Source organism: Dama dama, chromosome 14, assembly GCF_033118175.1.
Source record: "Dama dama isolate Ldn47 chromosome 14, ASM3311817v1, whole genome shotgun sequence".
In the NCBI taxonomy this organism is placed as follows: domain Eukaryota; kingdom Metazoa; phylum Chordata; class Mammalia; order Artiodactyla; family Cervidae; genus Dama; species Dama dama.
The window spans coordinates 73,234,548-73,256,928 of NC_083694.1; the positions used below are offsets into that span (position 1 = coordinate 73,234,548).

General features: G+C 44.0%; 1 protein-coding gene across 3 annotated transcripts in view; it reads right to left on the reverse strand.

Moving 5' to 3' along the window:
• Positions 1 to 22,165, reverse strand: part of ATP6V1G3 (ATPase H+ transporting V1 subunit G3) — a 79,457-nt gene extending 57,292 nt beyond the window's left edge. Inside the window, exons 1-3 of one of the 3 annotated variants that reach the window (XM_061161089.1) lie at positions 21,013 to 21,118; positions 18,711 to 18,884; positions 11,553 to 11,637 (exon numbers count right to left, since the gene is read on the reverse strand). The gene's annotated coding sequence lies outside the window, so the exon portion shown is untranslated. Of the gene's footprint in view, positions 1 to 11,552; positions 11,638 to 18,710; positions 18,885 to 21,012 lie in introns of all 3 variants that reach the window. The other 2 variants (XR_009695876.1, XM_061161087.1) reach the window with 2 other exon arrangements.
• Positions 22,166 to 22,381: the final 216 nt, after the last annotated feature.

A 22,381-nucleotide genomic window follows, 5' to 3' on the forward strand; every position in this document is an offset into this window, starting at 1 on the left:
ATCAAACTGGAATCTCTTGCATCTCCTGCATTGGCTGGTGGATTCTTTACCACTATACTCTGAATATCCAAAATATCTACAAATCCTGTAGTAATGTCAACTCTTTCATTTCTGATGTTGAAATTTTGTGCTTTATTAACTTTATTGATCTTCTTAAAAGAATGGGCTCCTTGGTTCCATTGTTTTACTCTTATTTTGTTGTTTTTCTATCTCAGTAATTTATATTCTGACCTTCATTAATTTCTTCTGCCTTTGTGTTTAAGTTGCTGTTCTTTGTTTTCAATTTTCTTAATCAGTTCAGTTCGGTCACTCCCTCGTGTCCAACTCTTCGCGACCCCATGGACTGCAGCACGCCAGGCTTCCCTTCCATCACTAACTCCTGGAGCTTGCTCAAACTCATGTCCACTGAGTCCGTGATGCCATCCAACCACCTCATCCTCTGTCGTCCCCTTCTCCTCCTGCCTTCAATCTCTCCCAGCGTCAAGGTCTTTTTAAATGAGTCAGTTCTTCACATCAGGTGGCCTGAGGATTGGAGTTTCAGCTTCAGCATCAATCCTTCCAGTGAATATTCAGGACTGATTTCCTTTCACTACTGGTTGGATCGCCTTGAAGTCCAAGGAACTCTCAAGAGTCTTCTCTAACACCACAACTCAAAAGCATCAATTCTTTGGCACTTAGCTTTCTGTACAGTCCAACTCTCATATCTATACATGACCACTGGAAAAACCATAGCTTTGACTAGACGGGCCTCTGTTGGCAAAGTAATATCTTTGCTTTTTAATATGCTGTCTAGGTTGGTCATAACTTTTCTTCCAAGGAGCAAGCATCTTTTAATTCCATGGCTGCAGTCACCAACTGCAGTGCTTTTGGAGCCCAAAAAAAAAATCAAGTCTGTCACTTTCCATTGTTTCCCTATCTATTTGCCATGAATTGATGGGACCAGATGCCATGATCTTAGTTTTCTGAATGCTGAGTTTTAAGCCACCTTTTTCACTCTTCTCTTTCACTTTCATCAAGAGGCTCTTTAGTTCTTCTTCACTTTCTGCCATAAGGGTGGTGTCATCTGCATATCTGAGGTTATGGATATTTCTCCCGGCAGTCTCGATCCCAGCTTGTGATTCATCCAGCCCAGCGTTTCTCATGATGTACTCCACATATAAGTTAAATAAGTAGGGTGACAATATACAGCCTTCACGTACTTCTTTCCCAATTTGGAACCAGTCTGTTGTTCCATGTCCAGTTCTAACTGTTGCTTCCTGACCTGCATACAGGTTTCTCAAGAGGTAGGTCAGATGGTCTGGTATTCCCATCTCTTTCAGAATTTTCTACAGTTTGTTGTGATCCACACAGTCAAAGGCTTTGGCATAGTCAATAAAGCAGAAATAGATGTTTTTCTGGAACTCTCTTGCTTTTTGATGATCCAATGAATGTTGGCAATTTGATCTCTGGTTCCTTTGTCTTTTCTAAATCCAGCTTGAATATCTGGGAGTTCACGGTTCACATACTGTTGAAGCCTGGCTTGGAGAATTTTGAGCATCACTTTACTAGCTTTGAGATGAGTGCAATTGTGCGGTAGTTTGAGCATTCTTTGGCATTGACCTTTTCCAGTCCTGCGGCCACTGCTGAGTTTTTTTTCAATTTTCTTAATCTTTGGGTATTAAGATTTAAAAAAAAAATATATATATATATATATATATAACTGTTTAGTGTTATGAACCCCCCAAACATAGCTTTTGAAGAATCCCCAAATTTTTAATTTTTACTCAAATGCATCATAATCCATTTTCATTTCAAAATATTTTCTAATTTCCTTTTCATTCTTTTTTGAGCTATACATTATTCATAAGTATATTATCTAGTTCCCAATATATGGGAATTTTTCAAAAATATTTCTCTTATTGATTCTAACTCAATCTTACTCTTATCAAAAAACACATATGTATTAACTGTTTTGAATTTGTAAACAATTGTTTCATGACTGGGAATGTGGTTTATTTTGATGTGTCCGATGCACACTTGAAAAATTTGTGTAATCTTCTATTGTTGAATGGAGTATGAACTAGGTCAATTTAGTTAATGGCTTTGCTGTCTAAGTATTTTATACACTTGACAATTTCCCTACTTGTTCTATCAGTTATTTACAGAGGAGTATTGAAGTCTAGTTGTACTGTAGCTTTGTCTTTTTCTCATTGTAATTCCATCAAGTTTTGCTGTATAAATTCGCAGCTCTGTAATAAAATACATACTTAGGGTTGTCATGTTCTCTTGGTTAATTCACCCCTTCAGAATTGTAAAATGATCACTTTTACCTCCAACATTTCTTATCCTGAAATCAAGTTTGTCTAATCTTAACATAGCCACTTCAACTTTCCATTTGTATCATGATGTTATATCCTCTTCCATTCCATTATTTTGAAACTATGTCTACTTAAACATACATATATAGGTCTCATTTATACATCCAGTATGACTGTCCTTGCTTTTTAAGTGGTTTGTTTAGAATATTTGCATTTAATGTGGTAGTTAATATAGTTAGATTATAACCTATCATTTTGCTATTTGATTTCTATTTGTTTCATTTTTTCTTTATTCTCTTCTTTTGTCTATCTTTATTTGGATTGGGTATTTTTTGTTTTTGTTATATTTTTGTTGACATTAGCTATACATTTTTGTACTTAATGGCTTAGGGTTTTTAGTATACCTACTTAACTTATTAGTTTGCTTTCAAATGATATGATAGCACACTGAGTGTAGTATAAGAGCCCTGTAATAGTATATTTTCATTTACCCTCTCCTGCCCTTTGTGGTTTTGTTATGTACATTTTACTTTGACATATGTCAAGAATCCCACCATATCTCATTATTTTTTGTTCAGTACTCAATTATCTTCTAGATAAATTTAAATAAATAATAAGGAAAATTTTATACTTTCACTTACCTAGTTACCATTGTTGGTGATCTTCATTCTTTTGTGTAGAATAATATTTTCACTCAATACCATTTTCTATCTGTTCAAGTACATTCTTTAACTATTTTTGTGTTTTGGTACCAAGATATGCTGGTGATGTGATCAGTTCATCAACTTTTATATTTCTGAAAGAGTCTTTGCTTTTATTTTTAAAATATGTTTCCTATGTATAGAATTCTAGACAATCTTCTTTCCTACATTTCAACATTTTAATGGTGCTTTTTCTCTTTTATTGGCTTCAGTAAACTATCTGTTGTCTTCTTTATCTTTGGTCTTCTGTAGGTAACATGCTTTTTTTTCTCCTGATGTTTTCAATATTTTCATCTGTTATTGGTTTTGAGAAATTCAATTATGATGCTCCTTGCTATAGTTTTCTTCATGCTTTGTGCATGAGTTTTTTTGAAACTTCTTCTATATATGTGGGTTTATAGTTTTCACCAAGCTAAAAAAGGGTTCATCTATTGTTTCCTTACATTTTTTTCCCCACTCATTCCTTTCTGGGGATCCCAATTTAATACATGCTAAGTAGTGATGTCACCAAAATGATGAGTAGAAGACTTCAGCCACTGTTCTCCAACAGAAACCAACCGTTAGACAGCTGTGCATGAACAAAAACTCCTCCGGGAGAGCTCGGGAGCTCATGTGGGACACCTCCGCGGCAGTGAAACAGAAACCTGGGGATAACCGCACAGAAAGGGAAGGAAGCGACAGCTTCATGTTGCTCACATTTGCCCCTCCTCCGGACTGAAGCTGGTCAGTGTTGAGAGGGAACTCCCCAGCTCAGAAGAGTGCCCCTTGCCAGGAAAGGCAGAGAAGTGTGCCTGACCAGCTTCCCTAGCCTCCTGGGGGCACTTCCTGGGGGACCCTCTTTGGACCCACCCCACCTAAAGATCCAGCGAAGCTGAGATGAATAGCAGACAGTTGGGAACAGGAAAAGGGCAGTGGCAACCAGTAAGAGCCACGTGGTGGGAGTGACCACGGTTCCCAGTGGACGCCTATACAGGGCGTCCCAGTGGGTTTTGCAGCTCAAGAAACCGGAGGCTGGCACAGCCCGCCCCCCCCGCCCCACCCCCGGAGACTTCACCACGGATGCTTCCTTCCTGTCGGCTTCATCTTTGCAGCGCCTGCAGCTTGAATACCTCCCTCCTCCCCCCTCCCCACCCTCCAGCTCCCCCTGGAGCGCAGGATCCACTCTGGCAGTCAACCCTGACATACCCGGGATCGCTGCAGCGGACCCCACTGCGGTGTGCACACAGTGGGCCCGCACCGCCCGCTGCGCACCTGCATGCCGCTGGCCTGAGTTCCATCACAGGCCACCGTGCCCTGTGTGTACCTGTGATGAGACCCTGCAATCACAGTGGAGTAGCCGACAGCCCCGACCCCCTTCCCGCAGACGGCTTGTGGACCCAGAACCAGCCTTCTCCCCCGACACTGGCATGCACTGTTGGGCTCCCCTGCAGCGAACCCATCTATCCGCGAGTTTGCAGCCCCTTGACATTGCTCCCGAGTATGCCAGTGGGAATGCCCAGCAGTCACGGGAGTGCCTGTAGACAGCAAGGGTCCCCACAGCTGCGGAGCCTGTGCCCTCGACCAGAGCCACTGCGGCGGGCCCTCAAGCCTGTGTGTCTGCAGCCCGCCCTCGGCACTACACAGGCGCCTGCAGCCAGGCTTGCGGCTCAGCGTGTGTGTGCCGCCACGCAGGCCACCCCGCTGGCCGGCCTGCTCCCTAAGGTGGACACAGAGTGCTTCCGAGGACCCCACCAGCTCCCGAAGCCTCTGCAGACCCCGCCAGCAGTGCTCGCCAAGAACCGTGTGAGTGTCACAGTCCCCATCAGCCTGAGCTTTCCAGACCTCAGAAACCCCAGACGCAGAGGCAGTATGTTCTCTTGCATTTAGAGCCCTGCGGGCTTAGACCCAGGGCCACAGCAAGCTCTAGTGGATCCCTCTCCACAAATGGTCTTCACACTGAAGTCAGTCTGCAGAGACTGAACGAGGTGACTGCTTCTTCAAATGTGCAGATACCTACACAGGCCTACACCGATCACAAAGCATCAGGGGAAACACGACATGACCAAAGAACTCAGTAAACCTTCATAACCTGATTGTTGTTGTTCAGTTGCTAAGTTGTGTCCACCTCTTTGCGGTACCGTGAACTGCAGCACGCCAGGTTTCCCTATCCTTCACCATGAACTGCAGCACGCCAGGTTTCCCTATCCGTCACCGTCTCCCGAAGTTTGCTCTAATTCATGTCCAATGAGTTGGTGATACTATCTAACCATTTCATCCTCTCCAGACCCTTTCTCCTCCTGCCCTCAATCTTACCCATCATCAGGGTCTTTCCCAATGAGTTGTCTCTTCGCATCAGGTGGCAAAAGGATTGGAGCTTCAGCTTCAGCATCAGTCCTTCCAATGAAAATTCAGGGTTGATTTCCTTTTGGATTGACTGGTTTGATCCCTTTGCTGTCCAAGGGACTCTTAAGAGTCTTCTCTAGCACCACAATTCAAAAAAGTGTCCATTCTTCGGCACTCAAACTTCTTTATGGTCCTACTCTCACATCCATCATCCATACATGACTACTGGAAAAACCATAGCTTTGACTATACAGATCTTTGTCAACAAAGTGGTATCTCTGCTTTTTAATACACTGTCTAGGTTTGTTACAGTTTTCCTTCCAAAGAGCAAGCATCTTTTAATTTCATGGCTGCAGTCACCATCTGCAGTGATTTTAGAGCCCAAGAAAATAAAATCTGTCTACTTTTTCCTCTTCTATTTGCATGAAGTCATGAGACCAGATGTCATGGTGTTAATATTTTGAATGTTGAGTTTTAAGCCACTCTCCTCTTTCACCCTCAACAAGAGGCTTTTTAGTTCCTCTTTGCTTTCTGCCATTAGGGTAGTGTCATCTGCATATCTGAGGCTGTTGATATTTCTCCCAATAATCTCGATTCCAGCTTATGAATCATCCAGCCTGGCATTTTGCATGATGTGCTCTGCATATAAGTTAAATAAGTAGGGTGACAATATACAGCCTTCACGTACTCCTTTCCCAATTTGGAACCAGTCTGTTGTTCCATGTCCATTTCTAACTGTTGCTTCCTGACCTGCATATAGGTTTCTCAAGAGGCAGGTCAGGTGGTCTGGTATTCCCATCTCTTTCAGAATTTTCCACAGTTTATTGTGATCCATGCAGTCAAAGGCTTTGGCATAGTCAATAGAGCAGAAATAGATGTTTTTCTGGAACTCTCTTGCTTTTTCAATGATCCAGCAAATGTTGGCAATTTGATCTCTGGTTCCTCTGCCTTTTCTAAATTCAGCTTGAACATCTGGAAGTTCATGGTTCACATAGTCCTGAAGCCTGGCTTGGAGAATTTTGAGCATTACTTTACAAGTGTGTGAGATGAGTGCAATTGTACGGTAGTTTGAGTATTCTTTGGTATTGCCTTTCTTTGGGATTGGAATGAAAACTGACCTTTTCCAGTCCTGTGGCTACCACTGAGTTTTCCAAATTTGCTGGCATATTGAGTGCCGCACTTTCACAGCATCATCTTTCAGGATTTGAAATTGCTCAGCTGGAATTCCATCACCTCTACTAGCTTTGTTTGTAGTGATGCTTCCTAAGGCCCATTTGCCTTCACATTCCAGGATGTCTGGCTCTAGGTGAGTGATCACACCATTGTGATTATCTGGGTCGTGAAAATCTTTTTTGTACAGTTCTTCTGTGTATTCTTGCCACCTCTTCTTAATATCTTCTGCTTCTGTTAGGTCTATACAATTTCTGTCCTTTATTGAGCCCATGAATGCATGAAATGTTCCTTTGGTATCTCTAATTTTCTTGAAGAGATCTCTAGTCTTTCCCATTCTGTTGTTTTCCTCGATTTCTTTGCATTGATCACTGAGGAAGGCTTTCTTATCTCTCCTTGCTATTCTTTGGAACTCTGCTTTCAAATGGGAATATCTTTCCTTTTCTCCTTTGACTTTAGCTTCTCTTCTTTTCTCAGCTATTTGTAAGGCCTCCTCAGACAACTATTTTGCTTTTTTGCATTTCTTTTTCTTGGGGATGGTCTTGATCCCTGCCTCTTGTACAATGTCATGAACCTCCATTCAGAGTTCTTCAGGCACTCTGTCTATCAGATCTAATCCCTTAAATCTATTTCTTACTTCCACTGTATAATCATAAGGGATTTGATTTAGATTATACCCGAATGGTCTAGTGGTTTTCTCTATTTTCTTCAATTTAAGTCTGATTTGGCAATAAGATCTGAGCCAGTCATATCTTGGTCTTGTTTTTGCTGACTATATAGAGCTTCTCCATGTTTGGCTGCAAAGAATATAATCAATCTGATTTCGGTATTGACTATCTGGTGATGTCCCTCTGTAGAGTCTTCTCTTGTGTTGTTAGAAGATGGTGTTTGCTACAACCAGTGCATTCTCTTGGTAAAACTCTATTAGCCTTTGCCCTGCTTCATTCTGTACTCCAAGGCCAAATTTGCCTGTTACTCCAGGTATTTCTAGACTTCTTACTTTTGCTTTCCAGTCCCCTATAAAGAAAAGGACATCTTTTTTAGCTGTTAGTTCTAGAAGGTCTTGTAGGTCTTCATAGAACTGTTCAACTTTAGCTTCTTCAGCATTACTGGTTGAAGCATAGACTTGGATTACTGTGATATTGAATGGTTTGCCTTGGATATGAACATAGATCATTCTGTTGTTTTTGAGATTGCTCCCAAGTACTGCATTTCCGACTCTTTTGTTGACTATGACGGCTACTCCATTTCTTCTAAGGGGTTCTTGCACACAGTAGTAGATATAATGGCCATCTGAGTTAAACTCACCCATTCCAGTCCATTTTAGTTCACTGATTCCTAAAATGTCAACGTTCACACTTGCCATCTCCTGTTTGACCACTTCCAATTTGCCTTGATTCATGGACCTAACATTCCATGTTCCTATGTAGTATTTCTCTTCACAGCATCGGACTTTACTTCCATCACCAGTCACATCCACAACTGGGTGTTGGTTTTGCTTTGGCTCCATCCCTTCATTCTTTCCAAAGTTATTTCTCCACTGATCTCCAGTAGCATATTGGGCACCTACCGACCTAGGGAGTTCATCTTCCAGTGTCCTATCTTTTTGCCTTTTCCTACTGTTCATGGGGTTCTCAAGGAAGGAATACTGAAGTGGTATGCCATTCCCTTCTCCAGTGAACCACATTCTGTCAGACCTCTCCACCATGACCCGTCCATCTTGGGTGGCCCTACACGGCATGGCTCATAGTTTCATTGAGTTAGACAAGGCTGTGGTCCATGTGATCAGATTGGTTAGTTCTCTTTGATTGAGGTTTTCATTGTCTGCCCTCTGATGGCGAAGGATAAGAGGTTTATGGAAGCTTCCTAATGGGAGAGACTGACTGAGGAGGAAACTGGGTGTTGTTCTGATGGGCGGGGCCATGCTCAGTAAATCTTTAATCCAATTTTTTGTTGATGGGAGGGGTTGTGTTCCCTCTGTTATTTACCTTGGGCCAAACTATGGTAGAGCTAATGAAGACAATGGCGACCTCCTTCCAAAGGTCCCATGCATGCACTGCTACACTCAGTGCCCCCGACCCTGCAGCAGGCCACCGCCGACCCACGCCTCCACCGGAGACTCCTGGACACCCACGGGCAAGCCTGGGTCAGTCTCTTGAGGGGTCTCTGCTCCTTTCTCCTGGGTCCTGGTGCACAAGGTTTTGTTTGTGCCTGCCAAGGGTCTGTTTCCCAGTCCTGTGTAAGTTCTGGTGGCTCTATGGTGGGTTAATGGCGACGTCCTCCAAGAGGGCATGTGCCACACCCAGGTCTGCTGCACCCAGAGCCCCTGCCCCTGCAGCAGCCCACTGCTGACCCGGACCTCCGCAGGAGACACCCGGACACTGTTCTGGCTCAGTCTCTGGGTCCTGGTGCGCACAAGGTTTGTTTGAGTCCTCTGAATATCTCTGGCAGGTAGGGGGTTTGATTCTAAACACGATTTTCACCCCTCCTACCACCCTGCTGGGGCTCCTCCTCTGCCCTTGGTCGTGGGGTATCTCCTCACAGCCGCTCCAGTGCTGGATATCTGGTAGTCAGTAGTCTGAGGCAATGGTAGACCTGACTTTGTTTGTCTTTAATCTTCCAGGGTTTATTACTTATTACCTGTCTAACTTCTTGAAAATCACCACTTTATATATTTTTTTGTTCTGGATTTTGGCGACTATGAAGAAAAACAGCACAACTCAGGGGAGAGAAAGATCAACATGGAATAGAGTATAGAACTGGAAGGACCGCTCTGGACTCTCTACGAGTGATAATTTGAAGAAACAATAAAGAAACTGAAGAAGTGAGCCATGAGGCTATCTTGGAAGAGAACATTTGAGGAGAGAAATAAGCAAATTTAAGAAGAGTGATAGGCACATGATTTATAATAGCCAGGATGTAGAAGCAACCTAAATGTCCATCAACAAGGATTGGATAAAGAAGATTTGGTACATATATAGAATGGAATATTACTCAGCCATAAATAGGAACAAAGTCGTGCCATTTATGGAGCTGTGGATGGACCTAGAGACTGCCATATAGAGTGAAGTAAATCTTAAAGAGAAAAAATATATAGGACATTAATGTATATATGTGGAATCTAGTAAATGGCATAGATGATCTTATTTGGAAGGTAGAAGTAGAGACACAAATGTATGGAATAGACACATGGATACCAAAGGGGAAGGGGGTGAGTGGGAAGGGTTGTGTGATCTGGATTGATGTGAATGTATATACACGTATGTATATTATCGATACTCTGCATAAAATGGGTAAGCAGTGACAACCTGCTGTTCTCCGGGAATCCTACTCAGCGCTCCACGGTTACCTAAATGGGAAGGTGATACAAGAAAAGGGGGGCGGGGTGGGGGGATATGTACACCAACAGCTGATTCACTTTGTGGTACAGAAGATGCTCACACACTGTGAAGGAACTATACTGCAATAAAAAATAGACAAATGAACAGTGACTGGAGCATGATTGCCCCCTCCTCACCCTCCCAACCCACAGTGAACACTGGAGGTCAGGTGGCCTGAGTCAGTTAAGGGGCCACAAAGATGAGATGAGACAGCGAGCCAGGTGCTCAAATGATAGGCGACTCGTAGGAAGCAAGCACTTCGGATTTCATTCTCAGTGTGATGAGAAGTTGTTGTAGGATTTTTAGCAAGGATGTACGTTTGGAAGCAGGAGATTTAACATTTTAAAAGCTCACACTAGTTGCTAAGTAGAAAATTGATCGTAAGGGGTCAAGAGTGGATTCCAACTGGGATAAAGGTAATTGCACTGGAAGTGATAATAAATGATTCAGTTCTAGAATATTTTAAAGAGCATGCTGATAAGATTTGATAGACTGAATGTGGGGTATGAGGCCAAGAAAGGAGTAAAGATGTATTCCTGAGATTTTGACCTCAGTGGCAGTCTCATTTCCTGACAGAGACAAGAGTGTTTTCAGAGAGAATTAAATTATGTAATTTTGTGATGCAAGTGGACATGTCAGGTCGGCAGTTGAAATTCAAGTCTGGAGTTTACAAAGAGGTTAGAGATATTCTAGAATTATCAGTGTGCATGCAGTGTTGTGCAGGGAGCTCACTAGAAGTGTGAGGCTTGGAGAAGTCCAAGTACTGAATGCTGGTGCATCTTCAACTTTAGAGGCTGGAGAATTCAGCTGAATCATCAAGAGACCAAAATAGGAGCAGCCAGTAAAAATGAAAAGCCTGACATCCTGGAAGTCAAGCCTAGAAAGCATCCAAGAAATAGGGAGAGATTGGGACTTCCCTGGTGGTCCAGCGGTTAAGAATCTGCCTTGCAATGCAGGGGATGCAGGTTCCATCCTTCGTTGGGGAAGTAAGACACACACCATGGGTCATCTAAGCTTGCACTCTGCAACAAAGATCCTGCATGATGTGATAAGATTCCGAGGCAGCCAAATAAAAGGAAAAAAAGAAAAAGTAGGGAGGGATCAACCCTATTCAGTGTTACACAGAAAGATAAAAACCGAGAATTAATATTAGATTATTCAATATGAAGGTGTTAAGAAATAGCTCATTTCTTATCTCACGAGCCTCAAATATTGGAGGCCTTGCATTTATGAAATTAAACTCAGTTAAGACTTCAGGTCTGTGATGTGACCACATTCTCGCCTCATGGGCTTGGTTGAAATTTTTGCTTATTTGTCTGTGTCTAAATCAGCAGGTACCCTGTGCTTTCCATTTTCCCCTCCCCAGGTTTTTGAAGGTCAGTGTGGAATTATGGGGGCCCCACTATCTGAGGGGTGGCAAGAGACATTCCTAGAAGGGCTGACCTAGCGGTGGGTGGGCTCGCCTTGTGCTCAGGGAGTTATTGTCTCTTGACCAAAACCTAAGAAGCCATTCAGAGCTTCTTTATTTATTTTGGAATATCATCACACTCTATATGTATCCCCAAAGATACTAGGAATGTGCACGAACCAAAAGGTACAGCTTGATAAAGAACACTTTCCTTTTCACTCAGTTAAAAATACTACACTCCCTCTGTGGTTAAAAACAGTAGAAAGGGACTCACCTGGTGCTCCGGTGGTTAGGACTCTGAGCTTCCACTGCAGAGGGCAGGAGTTTGATCCCCGGTGGAGGAGCTAAGATCGCACACGCTGTGGGGAGCAAAGCAAAACAAACAAAAAGCCAGCAAGAAAAGAATTCAAAATAAAATAACTATCAAACCTGTGGTCTTGCTTGTGCTTTTTTTTTTTGAACCTTAGATTAATTTTTATTTAACCACTGAAAATGAATTTTAAGAGAAATGTCAAAAAAATAAAATAAAAATTAAAAAAAAAAGAGAGAAATGTCTCCTAAGAAGGTCATGGATATACTCAGTGAACACACACGGTTCAACATGCTGCTGTGATTTTAACTTTACAAATGCAGTTGCCTCACTTAAGCTGCAGTCCACTGGGTCTCAGAGTCGGACACAACTGAGTGACCGAACATCAGCATTAAAGCTGCCACATTCTTTGTGCCTGAGTTGACTCTGCACAGCACATCTTTTTCTTCCATCATTATCTAGATGCCATCTCGGATGGCTTAAATAACCCATAGGTGATACAGTTTCTAAATGAAGCAAGCTTTGTTTTTCAGATATGGTAGCTTTGGAGAAAAAGTACTGTGAGAGCTCTGAAGGGTCAGAAAACGTGGGTATTTGGTATAAAAGTGCATTCCATCCAGTGTCAAGGGCCTGGTCTGTGAGGTTCTTCAACCACACGCACCGCTCCTAACCCATCAGAGGTGCAGGGAGCTAGCCGGCCCACCTGAATGTCCTTTCTCCCAAACTTACAAAGAAAACACTCCAATTATCTGACTTGAAAGTGAATAAAGAAAGAAATGAGGAAGAAAAGTCAGTTGCTTTTCCTCCGTATGACTTCCTGAGCTTGAAATCGATAGTGCTGAAGAGAGTGGTAGGAGCCATGCTTTAAAGGACGGCGCTCAGCCTCTCTCAGACCAGATGCAAGAACCTCTCCCCTACTTCAGCAGGGCTCTGATTCTTGTTGTTGTTTAGTCTCTAAGTCATGTCCAACTCTTTGTGACCCCATGGACTGTAGCCCACCAGGCTCCTCTGTCCATGGGATTCTCCAGGCAAGAATACTGGAGTGGGTTGTCATGGCCTCCGCCAGGGGATCTTCCTGATTCAGGGATGGAACCCATGCTCTTGCACTGGCAGGCAGGTTCGTTACCACTGAGTCTCTGGTAGCTCAGATGGTAAAGAATCTGCCTACAATACGGGAGACCCGGGCTTGATCCCTGGGTAGGGAAGATGCCCTGGAGAAAGGAATGGCCACCCACTCCAGTATTCTTGCCTGGGGAATCTCATGGACAGAGGAGCCTGGTGGGCTACTGTCCACGGGGTTGCCAAGAGCTGGACACAACCAAGCCGCTGACATTTCACTTCTTCATTTGATTCTCAGCCTTGTTTTATGTTCCTCTTGGTGACGGCCAATTTTATGTGTCAACTTGACCAGCCTTGGGGTGCCAGAGGAAACAGGATTTCTCGGTGCGTCTGGGAGGGTGACAGCTGACATGAGCGCCGAGCGGGTGTCTCAGTAAAGCTGATGTCCCGCCCCAGCGTCTGTGTGGGAGGCTCATCCAGTCCTGAGGGCTGAATAGAACGAGGAACAGAGGAAGTGGGAGTGCTCCCCTTTTTGCTCACTGTTGAATTGGGACATCTCTTCTGCCCCCAGGCTGGGGTTTCCATCATGGGATTTTTTCCTTGGTTCCCAGGCCTGTGGACTCAGCCTGGATTATACCACCCACCCTCCTGGGCCTCCAGCTTGCAGATGGCAGGTCACGGGGACTTCTCAGACTCTGAGATTGTGTAAGCCAATTTCTCTCTCTCTCTCATCCCTCCCTCCCTCCCTCTCTTGTTCTATTCCCCTCCTTCCTCCCTCCTCCCCTCCCCCCTCCCTTCGCTTTCTCTCTCTATTGGTTGTAAGTGAAATCATATGATATTTGTCTTTCTGACTTATTTCACTTAGCATAATACTCTCAAGGTCCATCCATGTTGTCCCAAATGGTAGGATTTTGTTTTTTATGGCTGAGTAGCATTCAGTTGTATATACACACCTCATCTTTTTATCCATTCATCCATCCATGGAGACTTAGGTTGTTTTTGTATTTTGCCTACTGTAAATAATGCACTATGAACACTGGGCTGCATATAGCTTTTCAAATTAGTATTTTCATGAATCTGGTGCTAATTCAAGTTGGCCATCAACCCATATTGCTGCCAAGTAAAGCTGCTGTTTCATATGTTGCAAAACAGAGACACTGAAAAACATACATTATTTTCTTTCTTTAGAATCCTACCTAACACACCCTTCCTTTGGGTCCTTGAGCATAACACATCAAATAAAAGATGCTAAAATATCTCCAAATGTGCTGGCTTCTCCAACTGGACCTTCAGAAATGTACTTTGTTATTGGAGAATTTGAATTCAGTAGGGGAGCTTTGGGCTTCCCTGGTGGCGCAGGCAGTGAAGAACCCATCTTTAATGCAAGAGACGTGGGTTTGATCCCTGGGTTGGGAAGTTCCCCTGGAGAAGGGAATGGCAACCCGGCCCAGTGTTCTTACCTGGAGACTCCCATGGACAGTGGGGCCTGGTTGGCTACAGTCCAGGGGGTCGCAAAGAGTCAGACACGACTGAATGACTAAGCACATCTCAGTGAGCTCTCCTGAGATGACTAGTCTGGATCTGTACATCTGAGTGTTTTAATCAAGGGTAGAGAGCATCCTTTCAAGAAGGTTTTCATCTGGGTAGGGTAAGCTAGGCAGTGGGTACCAACTGCCTCAACCTCTCAGAGGCTTAGAAGAAGCAAGTTTGCTTCTTACTCCTACCGCGAGGGTTGGCAGAGGGTCTTTCTCTCTCTGCCATGGCAGTCACTCAGCGATCAGATATGGTTCTGCCTCCAGGATCGCCTGCCACGGAAAAGGAAACTCAATGAACCATACCCCGGATCTTAACACTGCCACTTAGAAGTCACATGTTAAAGGTGCTCAAACTTTATAGGGACAAGCAAGTAAGAGGGTAGAATTATTCTGGCTTGAGCAGAACAGCAAAAACCGCATGGTAGTTCTCAAGGTTCATGGCTGGGTTACCACACTATAGTTAGAAACATAGCTGCCAGTGTCTGGGGCTATAACAGCTCCAGGTTTAATGATCCAAGGCCAGGAACACAAGTCAGGAAGCGTTCCAAGAAGGGGGAACCCAAGGTGAGGCTTAGCTGGGTAAGTGCAAACTTCTGAGCCGTAACAGAAAGATGAACTAGGCAGACAGCCAGGCTTCTTGAGTGTCTAGAGTGGATATCTAGAGCGTTCCTCCTCCATCTGACAGTTACTCAAATGTTAATTCCGATGGACACAGAACGTCTAGTTCTCTATGTGGGTGCTTAGTCTCTCAGTCTTGTCTGACTTTTGCGACCTTATGGACAGTAGCCCATCAGGCTCCTCTGTCCGTGGGATTTCCCAAGCAAGAATACTGGAGTGGGTGGCCATGTCCTCCTCTAGATGATCTTCCCGGCCCAGGGATTGAACCTGCGTATCCTGTGTCTCCCGCACTGCAGGAGGAATCTTTACCCACAGGGGTCACCTGGGAAGCCCCTAGTTCTCTAGCGCCTCCTCATTTTTCACGTTCTATTCCTGACCTCAAAGATCTTCAAACTAGACAGATTCCAACACTTTCAAGTTATGTCATCATCTTAGAGAAATGAACACTTAATTTTACTGTGTATTTCATTTCCACCAAACATTTTATATGAAAGCAGTTTAGCTCTGCTATTGATCTAGAGGTGAAGTGTTGGGTATTCTTTGAGAACTTTCTCTCTGCTAGACATTTAATATGCGTTATATCATTTGATGCTCATGTCAAACCTGTGGATTTGTCATGAGAAATTTGATGCTTGGAGACTGTTTACCAGCGGCTCACCGCATTCCAAGCTCGTGCATCACATGTTGTACCTGGGAGTTCTCACTTAGTTCTCACAAACACCTCCCCTGGTGGCTCAGTTGGTAAAGAATCCGCCTGCAATGCAGGAGACCCCGGTTCGATTCCTGGGTTGGGAAGATTCCCTGGAGAAGGGAAAGGCTTCCCACTCCAGTATTTTGGCCTGGAGAATTCCATGGACTGTACAGTCATGGGGTCACAAAGAGTCACAAAGAGACACAACCACTTTAGGTAACCATAAAAAGGTTAGTAACTGGGGCAGGGAAGGAAAAAAAAAAAAAGGTTAGTAACTTTGCCAACAGTCACAAAGCTAAAATAGAGAGGAGCAAATTTTTGGACTAAGTCTGTGTTTGGCAGACCTATTCCATTATACTAAGTTGTTCGTTAAAAAGAGATTCTAAACTAAGAACAACTTTAAAACAATCTAGTTTATCAAATCACATGCTATTGATTAAGATTTCAGTTAAGTTGGATTCATACAACTATATCCATGGCTAACCTGCCCTCCACTTATTATTCTTTTTTAGCCTAAATTGACACTTGAATGTACTACCCCTACCAGCAAGGATTAATTTATGACAGAAAACCCTAATCACTGTCGTTTCAAGCATGAAGGTATTTATCACTTTCTTGACAAGAAGACTGGAGTTGATTTATCAAAATCCTGGATTGGTATTTTGTAATTTTGTGGGGCTTCTTAATGCTTCCACCTAGAAATGATGCCTCACCTTCATCATGTTTTATGGACCCAAGCAAGGGTCTCAGCGGGCTTCCCAGGTGGTGCTAGTGGTAAAGAATCTGCCTGCAATGCAGGAGATGTAATGCAATGCGGGTTCGATCCCTGGGTTGGGAAAATCCTCTGGAGGAGGGCCTGGCAACCCACTCCAATATTCTTGCCTGGAGAATCCCAAGGACAGAGGAGCCTGGTGGGCTACAGTCCATGGGGTCACAAAGAGTCAGACATGACTGAAGCGACTTAGCATGCATGCAAGAGTCATGGCAGCTTGAGCACAGACAAGGAAACATGTCACTAAACCAGATGATTCCTGGCTGACAGGTCAGAGGGCGTGGGTGGAAGGCAAAAGGGCATTTAAGGAAGAGCAGAGGAAAGAGGGAGGGAGAGAGGCCTCCTCTGGCTCTTCTATCCGGCAAGAAGCATGTTTTCTAGAAGCCCACCCAGCAGGAGGGTAGTTCCTCTCACCTCTTATGGGTGAGGGCAAGTTCACATTGCAATCCCTGCATCTGCGGAAGCTTGAGAAAAGGAAGTACTTATTTGTTTCAAAATATATTGGGGGTGGTAATTTTCCAAAATTTGTTGTGGGTGATGAAAAAGAGAGAAGTTAGCTTAACCAACTCTGATTATCACCGTCATCCTAGCCACAATCCAATGATTCCAAATCAGTTTATTTCTATTCAGCCCTGGAATTCATCCTATTACCCGGTTTCAATATCACATCTATCCTTTAATTCGAAATTCAAAAATTCTGTCATCCCTTTTGCCAACGAATTCTTCTAGTTTGGTTCCTGTATTAAAATGCCATGAATTAGACTTCTGATTTTTTTTTTTTTTACAAAGAATCTTTCAAATTTGAACCCTTCTACCTTCACATCTCCCTCCCACGTCATGCCCACCACCATAGTCAAGGTGGGGACGTCAGGTCTCCACTGAGCTTGCAGCCCGCCACTTTCCCTCCGCCTCACTCTGACAGTCCTTATTTTCAGGCACCATCCTTTCTCATGTTGCCCACAGCAACGGCATCCAACTGTTTCTTTCACTTTCATTCTAGATTCCCTACAAGACAGTCTGCTGAGTCCTGGGAGATTTAAAAAGTGTAAATCAGATTATGTCGCTGTCTGCCTAAAACTCTTAATGACCTTCCCACTGTTCTGTTCTCAAACCCCTCCTCAGGGACCATGCCTCGCCAGACTGAGAACTTCTCGAAGAAAGGGGCTGGAGCTTTGTTCACATCTTACACTGAGCAAACCAGGGCGGTGCCTCCTATATCTGCATGCCTTTGTGTGCAGGTGTGTATATTAGACGAATGAATGGATGACAGCACTGCAAGTTATTGTCATCAGAACATATAAAATGTCTGTAGTAAAATTCTTTGAATGAGTTTTTCTCTCTCATGGAAAGGGTATTCCAAGGGCCTCTTTGCAACATTATGTGGATAACAGGGGCTTCCCAGGTGGCACTAGTGGTAAAGAAGCGGCCTGCCAGTGCAGGAGACGCAGGAGACGTGGGTTCGATCCCTGGGTCAGGAAGATCTACCGGAGGAGGGCTTGGCAACCCACTCTGGTATTCATGCCTGGAGAATCCCATGGACAGAGGAGCCTGGTGGTCTATGATCCATAAGGTCACAAAGAATCAACATGACTAAAGTGACTTGGCATGTAGATAACAGGATCACATAGCAATGAGACAAGATAATATTGACTGACCTAATTCACATTAATACTAAGCTAATGTGTATGAACACATATCCAACTAATAGGCTAATTTCAATTCTGCTGTTTTACAGGTTATTCAACTGTAAGCATCAAAATTTTGTCAAAAGCTGTTATTCAGATCCATCATTTTACCATCTTAAGATGATGCTTCCAAGCTATTCTTCAAACATTCATCGACATAAAGCCAATACAATAACTAGTTGGGCAGAAAGAAGCCCCTACTATGAAATAATATGTCCAGTTTACTAAATGGTTTAACCTACACTAAACACATCTACTATCTACAAGTGCTGTGTTGTGCGCTCAGTCGCTCAGTCATGTCCAACTCTTGCAACCCCATAGACGGTAGCCTGCCAGGCACCTCTGTCCATGGGATTCTCCAGGCAAGAATACTGGAGTGGGTAGCCATTTCCTTCTCTGGGGGATTTCCCACTCCAGCGATGGAACCCAGGTCTCCTGCATTACAGTCAGACTCTTTACCGACTAAGCTATGAGGGAAGCCCACTATCTACAAATAATATGAAAATTTAACAACAATGTTCTTCTGTATTAGTTTCCATTTATTCTTGCCTGATTATTACTGAGAATTGTAATCAGGAGCAATTAGTGCAATTTTCTTGTTCCTGACCCTCTGACGAATGTCTTCTGTTGACACTCTCTGCCCATCTTCTGCATCTTACTCTGATCTATGCACGGTGTGAAGCCCAAACAATTCACCTGGGTGGTAATTTACTTCAGAATTGCTGCACTAATTAGAGATGATCCCCGTCTCTCCATACTCACTCCAAAGTCAGTCGTTTTCAGTGCCGTGTTTTAATTGATCTTCAATCCCACTGTTAAAGTTCTGCAGTTTCTGTTCATGTTTGGCACCTCACAGATCCAGGCAATAAAATCCCTCCAGTTGCTGTGGCCGGTTACATAATGCCTTTAAGCAAAAACTTGCTTTTCTTTCTAAATCTGCACAGCAAGAGAGGTTTTGCAGAGACAGACATCATTTCTGACTGCTATCCTGAAGAGTCTCTCCAGCATTACTCAGTACTGAGAAATTCATCTTACTTTGTTTCACCTAATGCACCACAAAATTCATACTCTGCACCCCACCCCTGCTCCTACTAACAATCAATCAATCAATCAATAATAAACAAATAATTAAAAACTATCTGCTTGTTATTCACTGGGATCTTATTACTTAAGTTTTTTATACTGTTTTGTGATTTATCTTATATAATGGCTTCCCTGGTAGCTCAATGGTAAAGAATCTGCCCTCAATGCAGGAAACAGAGGTTTGAACTCTTGGTCAGGAAGATCCTCTGGAATAAGAAATGGCAACCCATTCCAGTACTCTTGCCTGGAAAATTTCATGAACAGAGGAACCTAGTGGCCTGAAGTCCTGGTGGTCACAAAGAGTTGGACACGACTTAGCAACTGCACACATTGTACAATAATAACAGTATCCTGTAAAATGCAACGATGAATGCAAAAATATCGTTGTATTTTTAAGCATAACTATGTCTTCTGATTCTTTATTTGTCCACCTTTGTGATTATTTTACTTTTCCCATGTCAAGTCCCCTGCTTTACACCAGAGTTCTTGTAGATTCTAGCAAATGGCCTTTATTTCAAGTTCATGTGTCAAGGATAAAGCTAAAATGCAAAGTGCAATGAGCAAGCTCTATTTTAATTGCTTACTTGAAAAAAATAAAAAAGTACTCAGTTGCAATGATATCTATAGTTTTATTTTTTTATTTATAGTTTTCATAAAATTAAAATGCACTTGTTAAAAACATTTTTTAAGGATACCTTGTACATTACTGGTATAAAGACCACATGAATTGATTTAATTTTCAAGGGTTCTATGTGGTGTAATTTGTCTGTTGCTGACCTGGTGATATCTCCTTACTAAAATCCTAAGCCCCTCGGTTCCCTGTTATTCAGTCATAAGTGAATGATTGACAACGGGTACACCTTATCTCATGGCCCAGCTTCCCTGGAACACGTGGCAGCACAGAGGATCTGGACTCGGTCAGGAAAAACGAGCAGGTGTCAAGAAGAGAGCAGCAGGCAAGTGCTAGAGAGAAAATCATGTTCCTATTGACTATGAAAAAAATCCACTCACCCTGAAAACACTCATGAAAAAGGAAACACCCTGGCTTCCAACTGAACAGGTTTCTCTCCATTTCATCTCTATCAAGATATTTGGCAAAATTAAAAAAAAAAAATTAAGTATACGAGTCTTCCTTTCCTAAAGAAAATGAAAAGTTGGCAAAATCTATGACACTTGTCCTTGAAATACTGATGATCAGTAAAATCGAAATCTAAAAAAACAGGGAGGAATGTTTTCTTTTGGGAAAAAGCAAAGCTATCTGATTCTGTGCCCGGGGTTTCTAGTAGTAAATGTTCAGCAGTCTTAAAATTCCAGAACATAATAAAATGACCAACAGTTACTCCCTGTGACATTAAATCAATAGTTCTAATCAGGGGGTTGGAGAAGGAAATGGCAACCCACTCCAGTGTTCTTGCCTGGAGAATCCCATGGACAGAGGAGTCTGGCGGGCTACAGTCCGTGGGGTCGCAAAGAGACAGAGGTGACTTAGCGACTAAACAATCAGGGGGTAATACGACCCCCAGGCAACACTTGGCAACGTCTGGAGATGTTCTCGGTTGTCATGCCAAGGGTGGAAGTTGCTGTGACACCCAGTGAGTAAAGCCCGGGGGTTGTGCTCCACACCCAGGCCCCCAGGAAAGACCCCTCAGCCAAGAGCTAGCCCACCACCAAAAGGTAAAAAAGGAGAAGAGCCCAGTCAGCTTGAGCGCAGACTACTGCGTGAGGTAAGTCCGCCCCCCGTGAAGCATCTGCAGAAAAGGTTCAGTCCGTCTCAGAGCCAAGTCTTCTCTTTTTCCGAGCTATCTAAATTTCCTGCGGTCAGCGTCCAGATGAGAAGCTGCTCAGACCGCCTAAACGCCTGATAAATAGGAAACAACATGGCGGCGGGCACAGGGCAGGGGGTATTGCGGAGCCTTGGGTAAGGACACAGACAGAAAGCAGCCCTCTGAGCTGCCTTTTGAAGGAGGAAATAAAAACCAACCTGCCTCGCGCGCTCTGCCTTTGCTGCTCAGCTTCCCCAGTGGCCGCCGCGGTCTTTACAAGAGAGACTTCCTCTGGGGGCGGGGGGCGGCGAGGGGGCGCTCCGGGGAGGGGAGCGGGCGGGCGGCTTGCAAGTCCGAGGAACGCAAATCTTTGAGGTGACTAAATTAAAACCATGCTATGAAGCCGTAAACTCACTGCCGAATCCGTGGCCTCGGGTCAGGATCGCTGCAGGAGACGCCCGTGCGCAGTGCGCGCGCTTGTTAACGTTTCCTGTCAGGACGAGCGGCCCCGGGCGGAGCCCGCTCCGAGCAGGACCCCCAAGCCCACATCAAAACTGACCACGGGCGGGCCGGGGCCACAGGCCTGGTGGGAGGGCCACCCCGCGCGGGGGCCCGGCCCCGCACACCCCAGGAGGGCGGCACCGACCGATGTAAATGTGCGCTTTCATTGAAAATCACTTCGGGTTCGACAAAGCCCATTCTTCCGCACTTGAAAAGCTTGCCGGTTTCTGCAATTCATCTGTGTGAGAGATGGAGATTTTTCCACGGACCCCAGAAGAGCCCGGGGGAGACAACTCCTGTGCGGGTTTCATCCGCAGAGCGCGGCCGGGGAGATGCAAGAGTCCCTGCAGCCCCGCTGGCCGCACGACACAGCATCCCTCCGCGCCCGTCGGGGGACCACGCTTCCGCGCGGCGGGGACAGAGGAGAAAGCCCGCCGTCAGCGGAGGCGAATCCAAATGCTAGGTCAGAGTCTTCTGTTTCTTCCGTATTTTATTTATTTTCTAAAATTCCTAACGCCCAATCTAGTGGATGTTGTCAACTGGGGGCAAATTTACCCCCCCTCCATCTGCCCCCGACCTCCTACACCCAGGACATTTGGAGACATTTTTGGTTGTTGCAACTGGGAAGTCTTGCTGGCATCCAGTGTTCAGAGGCCAGGAATGCGGCTGAACATGGTACGGTGCTCAGGAAAGGCCCTCATGGCAAAGAACTACCCAAACATAAGACCGATACACATCCCTTTAAGAATACCTCTTTGCTCAAAGTAGAAAATTAGCATAATTATAGTAAAGCTATGAGTAATAAATAAAACCTTAGAATACCAATCTCATTCTATAAACAGAGTGATCACAGGAGCTTATAAATGAGAGTCATCTTGTGTAAACCAGATATGGCTGTTTTAACTATAATGTCAGCAAGGTCACATTTAAATCCCTTTATGTTATAAGCATTGTGTTCGACTTAAAAGTCTCAAAGACTTCAAATAAACCTAGATGATGATAACTTAAGGACACCTAGTTAAAACCTCAAAACCTCATTTATTATTACTTGAAACTATAAGTGAATAGCATATGAGTTTGTTTTTG